We start from the raw sequence: 17,149 nt of genomic DNA on the forward strand, positions 1-17,149 counted from the left end.
ATTTTTCTTCCCTCCCAACCCTCCCCCCAGTACACTACCCTCTTGGAAAAGTAAAATTCTTTCATTGTTTGACAAACCCTCCCCCCAGGTCCACTCCACGATGCAGTCTTCACTCTGGACTCCTGTCATGACAAAAATACCTTATCACATATCCCTTTTAAACAGTCTTCTCCCTCATGTGTTTCAGTGCAGCATACATTATTGAGCCCATCTTTCTCAGTCTCCCCTCAACCCTGATGTCAGTCCTGTTTTACAACAGTGGCATCATGCAGTATTTGTTCTTTTGTGACTGAGACACTTCACTCAGCATAACGTCCTCCAGGGCTATCCCATTTTGAATAACATTGCATGAGTTCCTTGGTTTTCAATGCAGCATAGTATTCCATTGTGTGAATATACCACAGCTTCTCTATTCATTCGTTTGTTGATGGGTATTATTTTATTAGTTTACATGTAAAAGTCATGGCACACCAGTAGACTAGTCTTTGGTAGCTGCAGTGCTAACTCAAAGGCCACGCAGATCTGGTGGTTCAAATCCACCTGCAGCTCCAAGGAAGAAAGTCAGGCAATGTCCTTACATGTAATTTACAGTCAGAAATTCATTGGAGGGTTAGGTATGAACAATTCCAACTTGATGGCAAGGAAAGAGAGAAAGAGAGAGGTAGGGACAGAGAAGAAGGAAATTGGGGAGGGAGGAGGAAGGGAGGGAGTGGAGAAACAGGAGGGGGAGAGAGAGGAAAGATTTTTAAACACAAGGAATTAAAGAGTTCTGGTGGCCTAGTGGCAAGAAGTTGTACTACAATCCCAGAGGTATATGGTTCAAATCCACCAGATTCTCTGCTGGAGAAGAGGCAATCTCCTCCTGTACCAGTCAGATCCGATTTGATAGTATACACACACAAATAATAAATTCTTTTTATAAAATTTCTTAAAAAAACACAAGGAATTGCATCCTTAGGAATGCAAGTATTAAAAGGAATAATAATGGTACTTGATTTCAGTTATTGCAAGCATTTTAATTAGGCTTAGATTGGAACAACCTGGATAAATGAATCCACTTTCCAACAGTAAATTTTAAAAAATCAAGTATTGCCAGTGAAAATTTAGCACACGTGTTTGCTGTTGTTATATACCAAGTTGGGATCTACTCAGAGCTGACCCTCCAGTGGATAATCAGCAGCAGTAAATTGCACAGGATACTGCCCGTATTTCTCCCATGGAGCAGTTGGTGGATTTGAACCACATGCCTTTGGGTTGATAGCACAACACCTTACCCCTAAGCCACCAGAGCATACCCCACTCAGTGCAGAGTGAATACTAAACATAGGACTGAATTAAAAGATTCAGCAAGAGCAAAGTATGTAAGATAGTTTCTTAATATTTTTATATCTACTCTAATCATCCTAGAGAGGGTGAAACCAGGCTGCTCCTTGGAGGCAAGGATTCTGAAGCTTTGTCTGACATACTTTGCACATGTTGCAAGGAGGGACCAGTCCTTGGAGGGAGATGTCATCCTTGGGACAGCGCAAGAGAGGAAAACCCTTGATATTGATTCAGTGACTAGGGTAATGGGGGTGGGTGTGTCAGAGACAATGAGATTGGCATATGATAGAGCAGGGTTTAGGGCTGTTGTACGTAGGGTCACTATGACTTGCAGGCAACTCGACAGTACATAACAAGAACAACAACTCTAAAGAGTGCTGGTGGTCTAGCGACTCAGAATTGCTGTTCATAAAATCAGTTTTTGCAATCAACTTGATGACACCTATCAACTAAAACAACATAGGTAATGGAATGGCATTTGGAACATTTGCCTCTCATTCTAAGTTCAATTCTAATTAAACTGTGGTCCTATCCTGCACCACCTCGCAATCACTGCCATGCATCTCTTACATGTTCACGCTTACTGCTGGAGTCACTATGTCAATCCATCTCTTTGAGGATCTTCCTCTCTCTCTCTCTGACCCTTCACCTTTCAGGTATGATAATTTTTTTTTCCAAGGACTAACCCCTCTTGACAAATGGTCCCAAGTATGTGAGAGAAAGATTTACCATCCTTCTTCGGTTCCAACTCAATGGGCATACAACAGTCTTGACCCTTAGGAACACCCTGGCTGTACCTATTTCCTTTAGGGGTGGAGAGAGGCATGAGAAAATGTGAGGCATATATTTTAAAAAGAGTAAAGCATTTTTTAGGAAAGAAAAATGTCCCTATGTAACACAAGCCATTTGTAACTGGCTACTATCTAAAGGTTGGCAATTTAAAACCACACAGTAAGACCACAGAAAAAAGCCCTGAGAATCTGCTTTCATTAAGATTCCTGTTACCATTGAGTTGGAACCAACTCACAGCTGACCTTCCAGTGGACTTTCAGAGGCTGTAAATGGCCTGGGAGGAGATTATCCATCTTCTCCCTCAGAGCTGCTGGTGGAGAGGAAAACTCACCTTTGGATTAGTAATGCAACTCCTTAAAGACAAGGTCATTGTACATTAAGATGGTTATTGTTGTTGTTAGGTGCCACTGAGTTGACAAGGAGTCCTAGATACCCTATGAACAAGAAATCTGCGCCCTGTCCTATCCTGTGTCATCCTCATCATCTCTGGCCCACATGAGCTTACTGCTATGGTCACCATGTCAATCCATCTCAGTGAAGGTCTCCGTCTCTTCTGACAGTCAAGAAAATTCCATAAGAGTTGTACTGTGTAACAGGGGGCACCAGGAGGCAGAATCAACTCAGTGACTAATGGTTTTACTTTCTTCTCTCTTGGTTTTGAGAGAGGAAAAAATAACTATATACTCATCATCATAAATATAACTTCAATTCCTGATTGAGTGCAGACCCACTTGGTGAAAATAAAGGCTGTTGAGTTTTATAGCTGTGCTGTATCATGGAAATAAAAAAAGGCCACAAAGCTCTTTTACCCTTGACTTCTATTTGAAAGGCAAGTACAAGTCCATTCTTACATGATCTCTTAATGGGTTATGTAGGGATAAGTGGGTTGGATATGCCCAACTTCTAAGACTGACCAGAAGAATAAATGCATCCTATAGTAATAATCAATAACTATCAAAGGAAGGATACAAGGCAGTGGAAACATGAAGCTCTCTCAGCTTAACTAAGATTTTCATCGCAGCAATGCAGTGTTAAACCATGTAGATGTGTGCTCATGTGGAACCTGTACATGAACTAAGAAGTAGTTATTTGAACAGTACAAAGAGATACTCCTTAGTTTAAAATCCAGAAAGATGATTGTGTCAGGAGGGTATCCCTTTACCATGCCTATTCAATTTGTATGCTAAAAAAATAAGCTGAGAAAATGGACTAGATGAGGATGGAAGTAGCATCAGGATGGGAGGAATCAACAATCTGCATAGTGTGGCTGATACACTCTTGCTTGCTGAGAGTGAAGGTCTTGAAGAGTTTACTGAAGAAGATCAAACACTATATATAACCTTCAATATAAATTACACCTCAACATTAAGAAAACAAAACTACTCACAATTAGAGCAAGAGGCAGCATCATGATACATGGAGACAACAGTGAATTTATCAAAGATTTAATTTTGCTTAAATTCACAATCCACACTCATGATAGCAGCAGTCAAGAAATTAAAAGACATGTTGGTGACAACATGGTAACAGGGTGTAACTTTAAAGATTAAGGTGAACCTCACCTAATCCATGGTATTTTCTATTGTTTCACATGCTGGTGAAAGTTGGATAATGAATTTTTTAAAAGTCTTTGTGTTGTGGTGCTGGTGAAGAGTACTGAGGACTGAATTGTCAAAAGAACAAGCAAATCAGCAGCCAAGGTGGTTCTTAGAAGTAAGGATGGTGAGGTTTAGACTGGTCAGGAAGAGCCAGTCCTTACAAGGCAACATCATGCATGGAAAGACAGAAGGTCAAAGAAGGGAAGGGAGATTCTCAAAGAGGTGGATTGGCAGAGCAATAACAATAACTGGCTTGAGCACAGCCATAGTGTGAATTATGAGGATAAAGCAGGAGCAGGCCCCATCAATCTGTCATACATATAGGGTTACTATGAATCGGAGTTAACTTGATGACACTTAACTACCACCACCATTTTGTTCTCAAGGTTCCAGTAAAGACACTGTCTTGTGAAGAGTATCAGTTTGTTGTTTTTGTTGTTATGTGCCGTCAAGTCGTTTGCGACTCATAGTGACCCTATGTACAACAGCCCTAAACCCTGCTCTATCCTGTGCCAACCGCACTGCCTCTGACACACCCATTTCGATTACCCGGGTCACTGAATGAGTCCACCTCATAGAGGGTGTTCCCTCCTGCGCTGTCCCTCCACCCTCCCAAGCATGATGTCCTCTTCAAGGACCTGTCTCTCCTCACAACATGTCCAAAGTATGTCAGACGAAGCCTCAGAATCCTTGCCTCCAAGGAGTAGCCTGGTTTAACCCTCTCCAGAATGAGTCTGTTTGTTTTCTTGGCAGTCCATGGTACATTCAATACTCTTCTCCAGCACCACAGCTCAAAGGTGTCAATTCTCCTTCTATCCTCCCTAGTCATTGTCCAATTCTCTGATGCATAAAAAGTGATTGCAAAGACTATGGCCTGTACCAGACTCACCTTAGTCTCCAAAGACACACCATTGCTCTTGAGTACTTTAGGGAGGTCCCTAACAGCAGACTTTCCCACCTTGATACGTTTTTTTTTTTTTATTTCCTGGCTGCTGGTGCCAAGAGTGTTGACCATGGAGCTGAGCAAACTGAAGCTGTGGACAGTTTAGCTGGGGGAAAAATTCATGTACATTATATCACTACATGACCTAAACTGGCTGTCCATTTTCCATACGGTGGTGCCTCACATGTTGCTGTAATACTTGATGCCATACTACCAGTATTTCAGATACCAGCCAGGTCACCTATGGTGGATGGGTTTTACAGGAGCTTCCCAACTAAGACAGACTAGGAAAAATTAAAGACCTGTTCATTTACTTAAAAAAAAATGCACACCCATGTTTATTGTAGCTTTGTTCAAAACAGTAAAGAGCTGGAAACAACCCAAGTGCCAATCAACAAACAAATGGATAGAGAGGCTCTGGTATATTCACACAATGGAATACTTTGCTGCATTGAAAAACAAGGAACTAGTGAAATATTATGCAAAATGGATTAACCTGGAGGATATTGTGCTGAGTGAAATATCTCTGTCACAAAAGGACAAATATTGCATAGGGCCACTATTGTAAAATGAGACTGACATCAAGGTTGAGGGAAGACAGAGAAGGAGGGGAGGAATGATGTATACTGCATTGAAACAGATGAGGGAGAGAACTGTTTAAAAGGGATATATGATTGGGTATTATTGTCATTACAGCAGTCCAGAATGAAGGCTGTACAGTGGAGTGAACATTGGGGTAGGGATTGCATAATAATGAAAGACTTTTTCTATTACTTTTCAAGGAGAAGAGTGAATTGGGGGGAGGGATTGGACAGGGAGAAAAGTGCAACAATGAATGACTGGAAATCCTAAGTCTATGTAAACTTTCATTAAAATTAATAATAAAAAAAACCCTACAATCCCAGAGGTATGCGGTTCAAATCCACAAGATGCTCTGCTGGAGAAGGAGGGGGCAATCTCCTCCTGTACCAGTCAGATCTGATTTGACGATACACGTAAAAATAATACAATAAAAATTTAAAAAGAAAAAATTAATAATAAAAAAAAAGTTGGCCAGTGAAAACCTGAGGGATAGCAGTGGAATCGTATCTAATATATTAGTGGAAGATGAGTCACTCAGCTTGAAAGGCACTTGACCTAAAATAAGGAGGAGCTCCTGCCTCAAAGTAAAGGTTACTTTAACGACATGAAAGGCATAAAACTTTCTGGAACTTTGTTTACTGATTTCGCATGACTCACAATGAAAAGAAATAACTGAGGGATTGCCACAGCGCCTTTAATGAGTTCAAACATACCCATGGCTGTGAGGATGGTCCAGGAACAAGCAGCAATTTTCGTTATGTTGCACGTGGGGTTGCAATGCAAACAAATCAACGTGGCAACACCTGACAATAGTGAAGACTCAGTGCCTTTGAGCTGTGGTGTTGGAGAAGAGTGCTGGATATCCCATGGACTACCAAGAGAACAAATATGCATGTCTTGGGGCTCCTTAGAGGTGAGGATGAAGTTTTGTTTCACCTACTTTGGGGCCTGTTGTTAGGAGGGGTCAGTTCTTGGAAAGGAATATTATACCTAGAAAGGTGAAAGGTCAACAAGAGAGAGGAAGATCTTCAAGATGGATTGACATGGTGTGGACTGTAAGAATGGACTCAAAGGCACGAGCAGAGCGAGGTGAGGAACACACACCATAAAGTTCTAGTTTACGCTGCGCAGACAACTCTGTTGCAGAGATGGTCAATGTACCCAAAACCCGAAGGACCTTCTGTAAGAAGTATGGCAAGCATCAACCACACAAAGTGACCCAGTACAAGAAGGGAAGGGACTCCCCATACTCTCAAGGCAAGAGGCGCTATGATTGGAAGCAGAGTGGCTATAGCAGGCAGGCAAAGGCCATTTTCCAGAAAACTAAAACCACAAAGAAGATTGTACTGAGGCTTGAATGTGTTGAGCCTAACTGCAGGTCCAAGAGGATGCTGGCCATTAAGAGATGCAAGCCTTTTGAACAGGGAGGTAATAAGAAGAGAAAGGTCCAAGTGATCCAGTTCTAACATTTTGTTTTTAATTTGAAATTATGTTGCTGCAATAGAAAACGGTACCTATAGGAAAATAAAATATTGATGTTTCTTCACTCAAAAAGAAAAAAGAAGGAATGTATATTAGAGATGATGAGGATGTCACAGGATAGGACACGGTTTAGGTCCACTGTTCGCAGGATGGCTGTGAGTCATGTTCAACTTGAAAGCACCTAACAACAACAATAACAGCTAAAGATAATTCCCTGAGATCATGGTCAGAAGGATGAGGGCATATCTTTTGGAGTTATTTTCAATATCACAAACATGGAATTTTACCACAGCAGAACTGAAGCTCATGACATCATTCTTCCTTACAGCGGGAGATAAAATATCTCCCCACATCCAGACAAAACCCTTCTCAAAAGTCTGTCATTCCTTTGTGTTTTTGTTTTTTTTAAGCCTTTTTTCCTCTGTATCATCTACTAAACTTCCAGTTTGAGTTATTTTTATATTTCTCAATTCCTTAAAAACAAAGTTCTATTATCTTTACCTCATTTACCTACACTGAAGTCATCCTGTTTCCCACCTACAAAAAAAAAAAATGTATCTGATGCCTTCCTTGTGCTTAAAATATAAACACACACATATACTCCAGAACAAATGAAAGATTATGAAATTGTATAGTGCCATTTTTAAAACCACTGAACAATGAACTGGGTTTTTAAAAAAATCTGTTTTCTATGAAGATTATACAGTGGGGGAAAAAAAAAAACCACCAAACCCAACTAGTATTAATTGATTCAGCCCTTAACCATTAAAAGAAAATAAAAGGCAGGGGTAGATTGGAATGCCAGTAGCAAGGATTCCAAGTATGAGCAAAGTTTCCCAGAAGTCACAGCACTGTGTGGTTCAGACCCCGGAGTCCTTCAGGATGGGAGCTGAATACCTGCAGGAGAGGACGCCAACCCGCTCTCACAGAAGTGACTGCCTCTTGGCTGAACTCAACAACAAAACTGTTCCCAGGTGAAATCTTGTCCAGATGGCAGAACTCTCCAGAAGGTGAAGGAGCTGTGGTGGAGGCCACGGACAGGTGTGCTGACAGCACTTAAACACATCAGCACTGGAAAGAGACGTCCTTTGGCTCCCATACTTGAAGAGCAACTCCAAATAGATCCCAGAGGTATCAGGTCTTTGCTCCAACTCTCCAGAGAATGTAGCAGCGAGGACTAGTGCAAGCTTCTCCGTTAGCAAACAATAAACACCACACATTGACTACTCAGTCATTCCTAACTAATATAGACCAGGAGCCTAAGATGACCCATCATCACAATACAATAAATGTAAAATATTCTACCATGTCTGTCCTCATTAGGAAACCACAAGATAAAGAGCCAGTGAGATTTAACAAAACAACAAACCAATTATGCCAGTGTTCTGTTCATTGCAGCATTAGTCACAATGCCCAAAAGGTGGAAACAGTTCAAGACAAAAGTATGGATAAATACTCACAGTGGAATATTATTCAATCCTAAAGAGAAATGAAGGACTTATGTATGCCCTGGCATGGTTGGTTGAACTTGGAAAACAAGTAAAATAAGACAAAAGGATGAAGACTCTATGATTCTACTTTTATAAGATACTTAAAGGACACCAATGCAAAGAGCCAGAAAGTAAATGAATAGTTAAAATAAACTGAGAGGAGAGCAAAATGGATCTCATGGGTAGATGAGAAAGTTTTACAAACCAATACTGGGGACAATTATATACTATGTGAGTGTAATTAATGCCCCTGAATTGTATACTTGAAAAATGGTTAAAATGACAAAATTTACTTTGGGTAGATTTTACTACAATAAAAAATAAAAAGCAAAAACCAGCAAGGGGTCGGGGGAGCTAATTACTTGCCCTTCTGCCTCCTGGCCTAATAAAATGTCCCTGGCATGACTGGAGCTCGCAACAGTAATAACAGGTGATGGGAACCAGACTCTGACAACACTGACCTGCAAACAACTCCAATGAGCTAAGCTCCACCTTGGAAACTTTAGGTCTAAGGGCAGCCAGCAAGCAGTGGTGAGGGGCCTGATTCCTCTCACTTGAAGGCCCCCCGTAGCATCACTGAGGATTCCCTACTCTTCCCTGTCCTCAGCTCGTCCATGGTGCAGTTCCCTTCCCCACCTTGGTCACATTGAGGGAGTCTCTCCAAGGGAGGAGAACATTAACTAGTCCTGCTGTTGAAAGAAAAAAACTGGGAATGGACAAGTCTGGGGAATCCCAAGACGGAGCTCTAACCCACCAACAACAATGAATGATCACGAAGATGGTACAGTCTGACACAGGAAACATTTTGTTGGCATTGGAGCCAACCTGGTGGCTACTAACACCAACAGAAAGAACCACGACTTCCGAAATCTGTCTGTGGACCCACATAACAGGATAGAGGGGATGTAAAATAACCTCAGCTCAGTCAAAGACGAGAGCTCAGTTCTCCGAGGGTGTTTGCACAATACTAGGGATGAGATAATAAGGGCAGTGAAGCCAGACGACCTGGGAGGAATCCTGGCGCTCTAACATTTACTGACAGACGCTGGACAAGTTTCTTACTCCCTTTAAAATGCAATTTCGACTCTCAATTTTTCGAGACATATAGATATATAATGTGTAGAATTTTTTATATGCTTTGAATTAAAATCCTAACTCCACTACCCACTATCTTGTAAACTATAGGCAAGATATCTCTCAAAAGCCAAAACAATCCAACCCACTGCCTTTGAGGCTGTTTCACCTCAGGATGACCTTCAGATTTCCAAGGTTCTAACGTGTTACAGAAGAGGCTGCCCATCCTGCACAGAAGCTGCCAGGTTTGAACCACCAATCTTTTGGTTAGAAACTTGACACGTAGCAAGCGATGACACCATCGACGGAAGGACCCAGTAAGAGTACTTTTAAAGATAGGATTCCCTGGGTGGTTCAAATGGTTAACAAGCTTTACTGGTGGGATTCAAGTCCGCCCAGAAACATCTCAGAAAACACGTGATTCCCTTTTGAAAAATCAGTTACTGAACATCCTACAGAGTTTTACTCTGACACATCACCATCTATTGAATTTTGACTCAACAAATTAAGAAGAAAAAAAAAATCAAAATCTAAGCCCACTGCAATGGTGCTGACTCTTCAGAGCTTTCAATAGCTATCCGGTAGGACAGAGTAAAAGCTCCTCATAAGATTTCCAAGGCTACGTAGGCTTTATGAAAACAGACTGCCACACCTTTCTCCCACAGAGCAGCTGGTGGGCTTGAACTGCCAACCTTTCAGTTAGCAATGGAGCACTTTATTACTGCACCCCCAGGGCAGAACTTGATTCAACAATGACTCGCTTCATAAGGAATTCATACACAGAAAGACTGGAACCCAGTGCTTGGAACATAGTAAGCATTCAGTGAATATTAACTTTTATTATCATCATCATCATCATCATCATCACCATCTTCATCATATTACCCTGTAGCTATGGCACTTTCAAACATCAGAAATGTCCAGAGCAAGAAGAGAAGCTGCGAGGTCGGTTGACAGAACTCTGAGAGCTGCCTGGCTCCACTTAGCACTGCCTGTCACCCACAGAACCATGGCCAGATGTCTGGATCATGTCATGGTGAAGCTTTATTGTCACCCATCAGCCTAGTGCAGGGGCCAAGAAAGCCAGTTGCTGGGAACACACGCCCCACCCTAACTCTTGTTGGTGGCCAGGGTTCAGTAGGCCCATTTGGAGCTTTAATGCTAACTCGGTTTCCAAGGAGATGCCAGGATGGGAAGTGACTACTCCACCTCCCACCAGATTTCCCCTTTTCCCAAATTTATGGGACCTCACAGTTCCCCCCTCCCATGTGAGGGCATTGTCTCATAGCAGCTTTGTATACAAACAAGCCAGACTATTTAAATGTCCTTAGGAGAAAGAAGTGGCTAGCTCTGATTTACATATCTATTCAGACCAGGACCCACTTCTCCATCTATCTAGCCAGAGCTGGTTTCCTTTATCTTCCTCAGCTCTCCATGCAGAGCTAGAGGGCCACTTGGAAGGTTAAAGCTCTGTTGTAATAAGTTGTCATTAAGTTTCTGCAGATGTGGAGAGAAAGAACGACTAAATAACTTATGGTAATATGCTCACACTTCTAATTACATCATAAATGTCGTTCATTACTGGCCACTAAATGAATGCTAGATTATTTTAAAGGCTATTCTTAAATTCTCCTTCCTGCCAAACGAAGCAGCATCTTCTACTATCTGAGCATTAAGGGACCTTCTGTGTTTTTAATCTTCAGAATCAGGTCCCAGTTGAATAAGAAAGCCATTGCTCATGGGCAGGGAGAAAGGACACAAAATGGCAAACTGATCCCTTCCAGCACTGATCCCCACTCAATGTGAAATAGAATTAGGCCACAAGTACAATGCTATACTCTACACGGTCCAAGTCCTCCCGGCATGTGGCTTAAACTTAGGGAATGAGACCAGCAACTTCCACACTGAGTTGGGTTGAAATTCTCAATCCCTCCACTAAAGACCTTAGAGCTTATTCCAAGTCAAGACTGAAACCAAGGTCCAGTGACATTTAGGCCTCTGTGTTGGTATTGAAGGGACAAAGCGTAGATCAGAACAGATAAGGATTGATAAGGCTGGAGAGACAAGGGCGCTGGAGAGAAACCAAGAAAACCAGAATTGCCTCTCTGTTAACAAACTCTTGTTGGTGGTGATGGTAGCTGCCATGGAGTACAACTCCTGGCAACCCTATGAATGATCTGAACCCTGTGCCTTCTTCAGCATCTCCGACACACTTAAGTCCATTGCTGCAGTCACTGCGTCAGCCCATCCAACTGAGGATCTTTCTTTTGCTCAACTCTACACCTTTCCAAGTCCCTTTCCAAGGAATAGAGTATCCTAGCCTATGCCCTAAGTATGTGAGGTGAATCTTTGCCATCCGTGCCTCCAAAAAGCACTCTAGCAGGCCTTTTCCCTAGACATATCTGGTTGGCTTTTGCAATCCATGGGGATATTCAATGTTCTTCTCCAACACCAAGACAAAAACCCTTGTTGTTATGTACCATCGAGTTTGAACCAAACCACAACTGGCCCTCCAGCAGGTTTTCAGAGGCAGGTAATTTCAGGGGAAGAGATGGCCCATCCTTCTCCCACAGGGCAGCTAGTGGCTTTGAGCCACATGCCTTTGGGATTGCAGCGCGGCTTCTTGCCACTAGGCCACCCGAGCTCCTTCTGGCTTTTCTTATTGTAGACACATCTTTTATTTCAGTATGTGGGGTTGACTAGTGTTCACAGTCAAGTGAAAGGCAGGTGACAAGGACATGCCTGCTAAACTGACTTCCTGCCTCAGTTTCCCTAGCGCCTGTGCATGGCTGGAGCTGTTCACTCTCCTTTTAGAATTTGCTGCTTTTAAAAATAAAGCAATTTTCACTGAGTAGCTCTCTTGTATCTAATTCCCATTTATTTGATTAATGATCAGGATGCAATACTGTTTATCGTTTAAAGGAGTTTAGGAGTTTCTGGTTTAGGGAGCTCCCTCAACACACGCTTTCAGCTCAATAAACACCATTAGAAGACAAAAGAAAAGAAACCAACGGAGGGAAAGAAATGGGGAATGCCGGAAAGTTGATACAACTCTGATGAACAAAACATTACTGCATAGGAGGTAAATATTCAAGCCATCATAATTTGTATAATTTCTGCAAAGTTATACAAATGGGTAGTTTACAACAGGAAAGCCTTTGAGCATTGTGCTTGGAGTTTGGCAACAAAGACAATGTTAGATTTAAAAATTCAAAGCAAAATTGAGGAATAATTCTCTAACCCTTAACGGACCTCTAGAATCATTGCTGTTGTGTGCCTGACCCTACAGTGGGGTTTCAGAGGCAATTTTTTTAATTGCACAGGGGATTACCTATCATTCTCTTGAGGAGCAGCTGGTAGATTTGAACTAGATGCCTTTGGGATGGCAGCACAGTTCCTTACCACTAGGCCACCAGAAGTCATAGTATCATTGCTGCCAATCCACATGTTCCACCCCTCCAGAAGTTCAAATCCACCAGCTGCCCTGAGAGAGACAGACAGGTGATCTCCTCCTGTGCAATTTGCAGCCTCCAAAACCCTTCTGGAGGGGCAGCTATGAGTCAGTTCCAACTTGATGGCGATGAATTTGAGTTTTGAGGCTATAATAAAGTGAAAGATCAGAAAAAAAGAGGAAGACCCTCCACAAGATGGGCTGACCTAATAATAGGCTCAAACATGGGAGTAATAGTAAAAAGAGTGAAGGGCCGGGCTGGGTTTCATTCTGGCATGCACAGAGTCACTGCGAACCAGAATCAAAGGGACAGCACCTAAACGACAACACAGTAATACATGTTGTTGTTGCTGTGCTCCAAGTTGATGCAGCTTAGCAACTTATGTACCACCAGAGCTCCTTATAGTAATATAAGGAACCATCAGTGGCTCGATTCTATTAATGTGGCTCTGCAGGAAAAAGAGGGGCAGTCTCCTCCTGTGCAATTACGCCCTTTGTAAGCCGAATGGAGGGTCACCGTAAGTGGGTCTCATCTTGATGGCAAGAAGAGACAGTGCCACCAGATCTCCTTATACTAATACACAGCACCTATTTCATTTCCAGTCCAGTTAGTAAGGTGACATAACACAATGAGATCCCTGAAGAATAGGATTATGTTTTTATGCTAGAAATTTAGAATTCTTAAGATTTTTCTTTCTAAGCTAGCCAGGTTTTGTTGCTACTAAGCACCAAAAAACTCTATTGTAAGTTGTTTTTGTTGTTGTTGTTGTTAGGTGCCAAGGAGTTGAGTATGACTCAAAAGGACACGATGAACAACAGACCTGAATCTCGTCCAATCCTGCACCATTCTAACAATCTCTGGCACCCCTGAGCCCGTTGCTGTTGTTATACAGCGTCAAGTTGGAACCGAGTCATAGCTGACCCTCCAGCAGGTTTTGAGAGGCAGTAAGTCCCAAGAGAGAAGATTGCCCATCCTCCCTACAGATCTGCAGATGATGGATTCTAACAGCATGGCTTTGTGCTTACAGCACAGCTTCTTACCACTAGGTCATCACAGTTTCCCTGTTGTTGTTGTTGCCGTTATGTGCTGTCAAGTCACTTGTGATTCATAGCGACCCTATGTACAACAGCTCTGAACCCTGCTCTATCCGGAGCCAATCTCATTGTCTCCAACACACACCCACACCTATTACCCCAGTCACTTAGTCAATCCATCTCATCCAGGGTCGTCTTCTCTTATGTTGTCCCTCCACCCTCCCAAGCATGATGTCCTGCTCCAAGGACTGGTCCCTCCTTGCAACATGCCCAAAGTATATCAGATGGAGCTTCAGAATCCTTGTTTCCAAGGAGCAACATAGTCTCATCGTCTCCAGGACAAGCCTGTTTGTTCTCCGAGCAGACCTGGTATATTCCGTACTCTTCTCCAATAACACAGCTCAAAGGCATCAATTCTCTTTCTATCCCCCCTAGTCATTGTCCAGCTTTCTGATGCATAGCAAGTAATTGCAAAGACCTGGATCAGGCACACCTTAGTCTCCATAATGACATCATTGCTCTTCAGTACTCTGGAGAGGTCCCTGACAGAATTTTTCCAAATGAAATTCAACTTTTTATTTTCCTAGTAATAGTAGTTAAAAGAACTCTGGTGACATAGTGTGTTGAGATGCTAACCTAAGAGTCAGCAGTTTCAATCCACCAGCTGTCCTCAGGACATGGATGTACAATCTCCTCCCATAAAGATTTTCAGCCTCAAAAAACCCAAAATAGATTTCACTCAATGGCAGTGGTGGGGGTTTTTCCTAATTTAATAGAAGAATTGCAGCAGTAGTAATATTAATGATAATTATAATCACTAACCATCACTTATGCTGCACTTGATGCATATTAGGCCCTATTCTAAGCATCTTAAATGCATTAACTTCTTTAACTTTCACAGCACTCCCATAAGGTAGAGAAGCTAGAATTCGTTCCTCTGTTTTACAGATCTTCTCAACAACAGCTCTTGTTATTCTTGTTGTTGTTAATAACAAGTAGAGCTATCTTTGAAAGAAAGGTATTTGAGCTAGGAGGAGACACTGGAATGAAAGGCAGGCTGCACAAGGTCATGCAGCTAGATAGCAATAGGCCATGGCTTGACTCTCTGGGAAGCCAGTTTCCAAGTCTGACCTAAGCTGTAGACTCTGCCTCTCTGGTGGTTCAAATCCAATTGCTCCTCAGGATAAAGATAGACAATCTCCTCTCATGTGATTTCCACAGCCTTTGAAACCCAGTGGAGGATCAGCTATGCACTCAATAGCTTTCTTGGGTTCTCAATATCTCTCTTTCTCTGTGTGTGTGTGCGCGTGCGTGCCTGTGTGTGTCTCTCTCTCTCTTTTGTGTGTGTGTGTGTGTGTGAGAGAGAGAGAGAGAGACAGACAGACAAGACAGACTTATCTCATGAAGCAGCCCTGGTGGCACCAGGGGTTAAGCCCAGGCTGCTAATCAGAATGCTGGCTGTTTGTGACAAGCAGAAACAAGTTCCCAGCCTGTTTCCATAGAAATCACAGGCCTAGAAATCCTATAGAGCCTTTTCACCTGGGCCTGTAGAATAGCTATACTTCTGAACTGACTTGCCAGGCAGTGGGTTATACTTATCCCCTGGTTAAAGCGCTCGGCCACTAACCAAAAGAAGAGGGATTTAAACTCCCCAGCTTCTCCATGAGACAAACTGTGACAGGCTGCTTGCGCCAGTCAGCTGGGGTTCTACAGGGTCACAGTAACAGGTTTGGGTTGTCTGGTTTACCCTTAGCTCTTTGCTTAGAAAGATCTTCTAGGAAAGGAATACAGGAGGAAATTAGCAACTCTCATACAAGACAAAGCAGGGTTCAGAGCTGTTATACATAGGGTTGCTAGGAGTTGGAGTCGACTCGATGGCTCTTAACAACATACCTGCTACCAGCCAACCCAACCCAACCCACTGCCAAGGAGTTGATTCCAACTCATAAAACCCCTACAGCACAAGCAGAACTTCCCCATTGAGTTTCTAAGGCTACAAATCTGTGAGAGCCCAGTCTCACCTTTCTCTTGGGGGACTACGGAGGATGGGTTTACATCTTTAATCTCTTCATTAGTAGCTCAATGCTTAATCACTACACCAACAAGGCCCTTTCCATGGTACCTGCTCTCAGAAACTGCCAGTGTTTGATTCAGACTGACAGTGACCCCCACAGGCAAGCAGAACCTCCCCCAGTCCCCCTCCAGGGTTTGGTGTCTGTAAGTCTTTTTTTTTTCTGGTGTGAAAATTTTTATTTGTGCCTCAGTCCTCATTTTCTCAGGATATATTCCAAGAAGTGGAATAGCTGGGTCATACGGAATTTCTATGTTCAGCATTTTTTTAATTAATTTATTTCTTTTTCATTTCAATGAACATCTACAGAGATTTTGGAATTCCATTCATTCATTGTTGCACTTTTCTCCCGGTGTCTGTAAATCTTAAAGATAGCACAATGCCTCCTCTTTCTCTCACTGGCCAGCAACCCAATCAGACTCATAATAATCAGGTCTTCTTTAAGAGAGAAGACAGCAGAGCCCACTGAGCACCCAGGGTGGATGAGTCCACTCCTTGCATACCTGCTAGTAGTCCTTCTTGGAATCTGCTGTTTAATGTCGTAGTCTCCCTCAACCCACATAAACGCACAGGCAGCCAGTTAGTGCAGCTCTAAAAAAAGTCCCTGGAAGCCTTATCAAGCAACCTGATCTGTCCCTACTGGTCGGTGACCACACCGAGTCTAACTCCAGTGGGGCGGCCACCTTCCTCGGCCAGCTCCAGCAGAAGCTGGGGGCAGGGTGAGGTGGAAGCTGGGTTCCCAGGCCACATTTCCTGCCCAGTAACACAGTCCTCAAATAGCCAAGGCTGCAGGCCGAGAAATTCCTCACCAACAAGTTACCTCCGGCAGCTTCTTCTTTGAGCCTTCAATTAAGAAGGAGCGTTTTTCTGTTCAACCCAGGAAGGCTGATGAGGAGACAGCCAGCTGCAAAGTTTGTTGATTAACCTGTTGCACCTGAACTTTTTTTTCCCCGTTTCTGAAAGGGTGAAATTCCTGACTACACAAAAAGGCCAAGGGTGGGTGGGTGGGGGATTAAAAAAAGCCTTTGGGAAATTTAATCGCCCTCTGAACAAAAGTGGAAAACAAAGCCCTACCAATGAGGATGTTGCAGAAAGACGCCAGGGCCCCTAAAGGAGAGGCAATTGTCTCGTGATAACAATCCCCCCGGGAATTCAGCGCGCACTAAGTACTACCTTATTGCTACCTTAGCCCAGGAATCTTTGTTCTCCTGGCGGCTGCGCGCAAAACCATCTGTTGTTACAGGTCCTGAGTTCCCCCATGGCCGCAGAGGAGGTATTTACATTTCAAGAGGAACCTCCCGGAAGGAA

The 17,149-nt window shown here is 42.9% G+C and overlaps 1 protein-coding gene and 1 pseudogene across 1 annotated transcript in view; one reads left to right on the plus strand and one right to left on the minus strand.

The window, feature by feature from the left end:
- Window positions 1-17,149, minus strand: part of LIMCH1 (LIM and calponin homology domains 1) — a 559,635-nt gene that overhangs the window by 540,044 nt on the left and 2,442 nt on the right. The gene's annotated exons all lie outside the window — the stretch shown is intronic.
- On the plus strand, window positions 6,387-6,704 carry LOC102844569 (annotated as a pseudogene).

This window comes from Elephantulus edwardii, unplaced genomic scaffold (assembly GCF_000299155.1).
Source record: "Elephantulus edwardii isolate Elephantulus edwardi_28Jun2011 unplaced genomic scaffold, EleEdw1.0 scaffold00222, whole genome shotgun sequence".
NCBI classification, from domain to species: domain Eukaryota; kingdom Metazoa; phylum Chordata; class Mammalia; order Macroscelidea; family Macroscelididae; genus Elephantulus; species Elephantulus edwardii.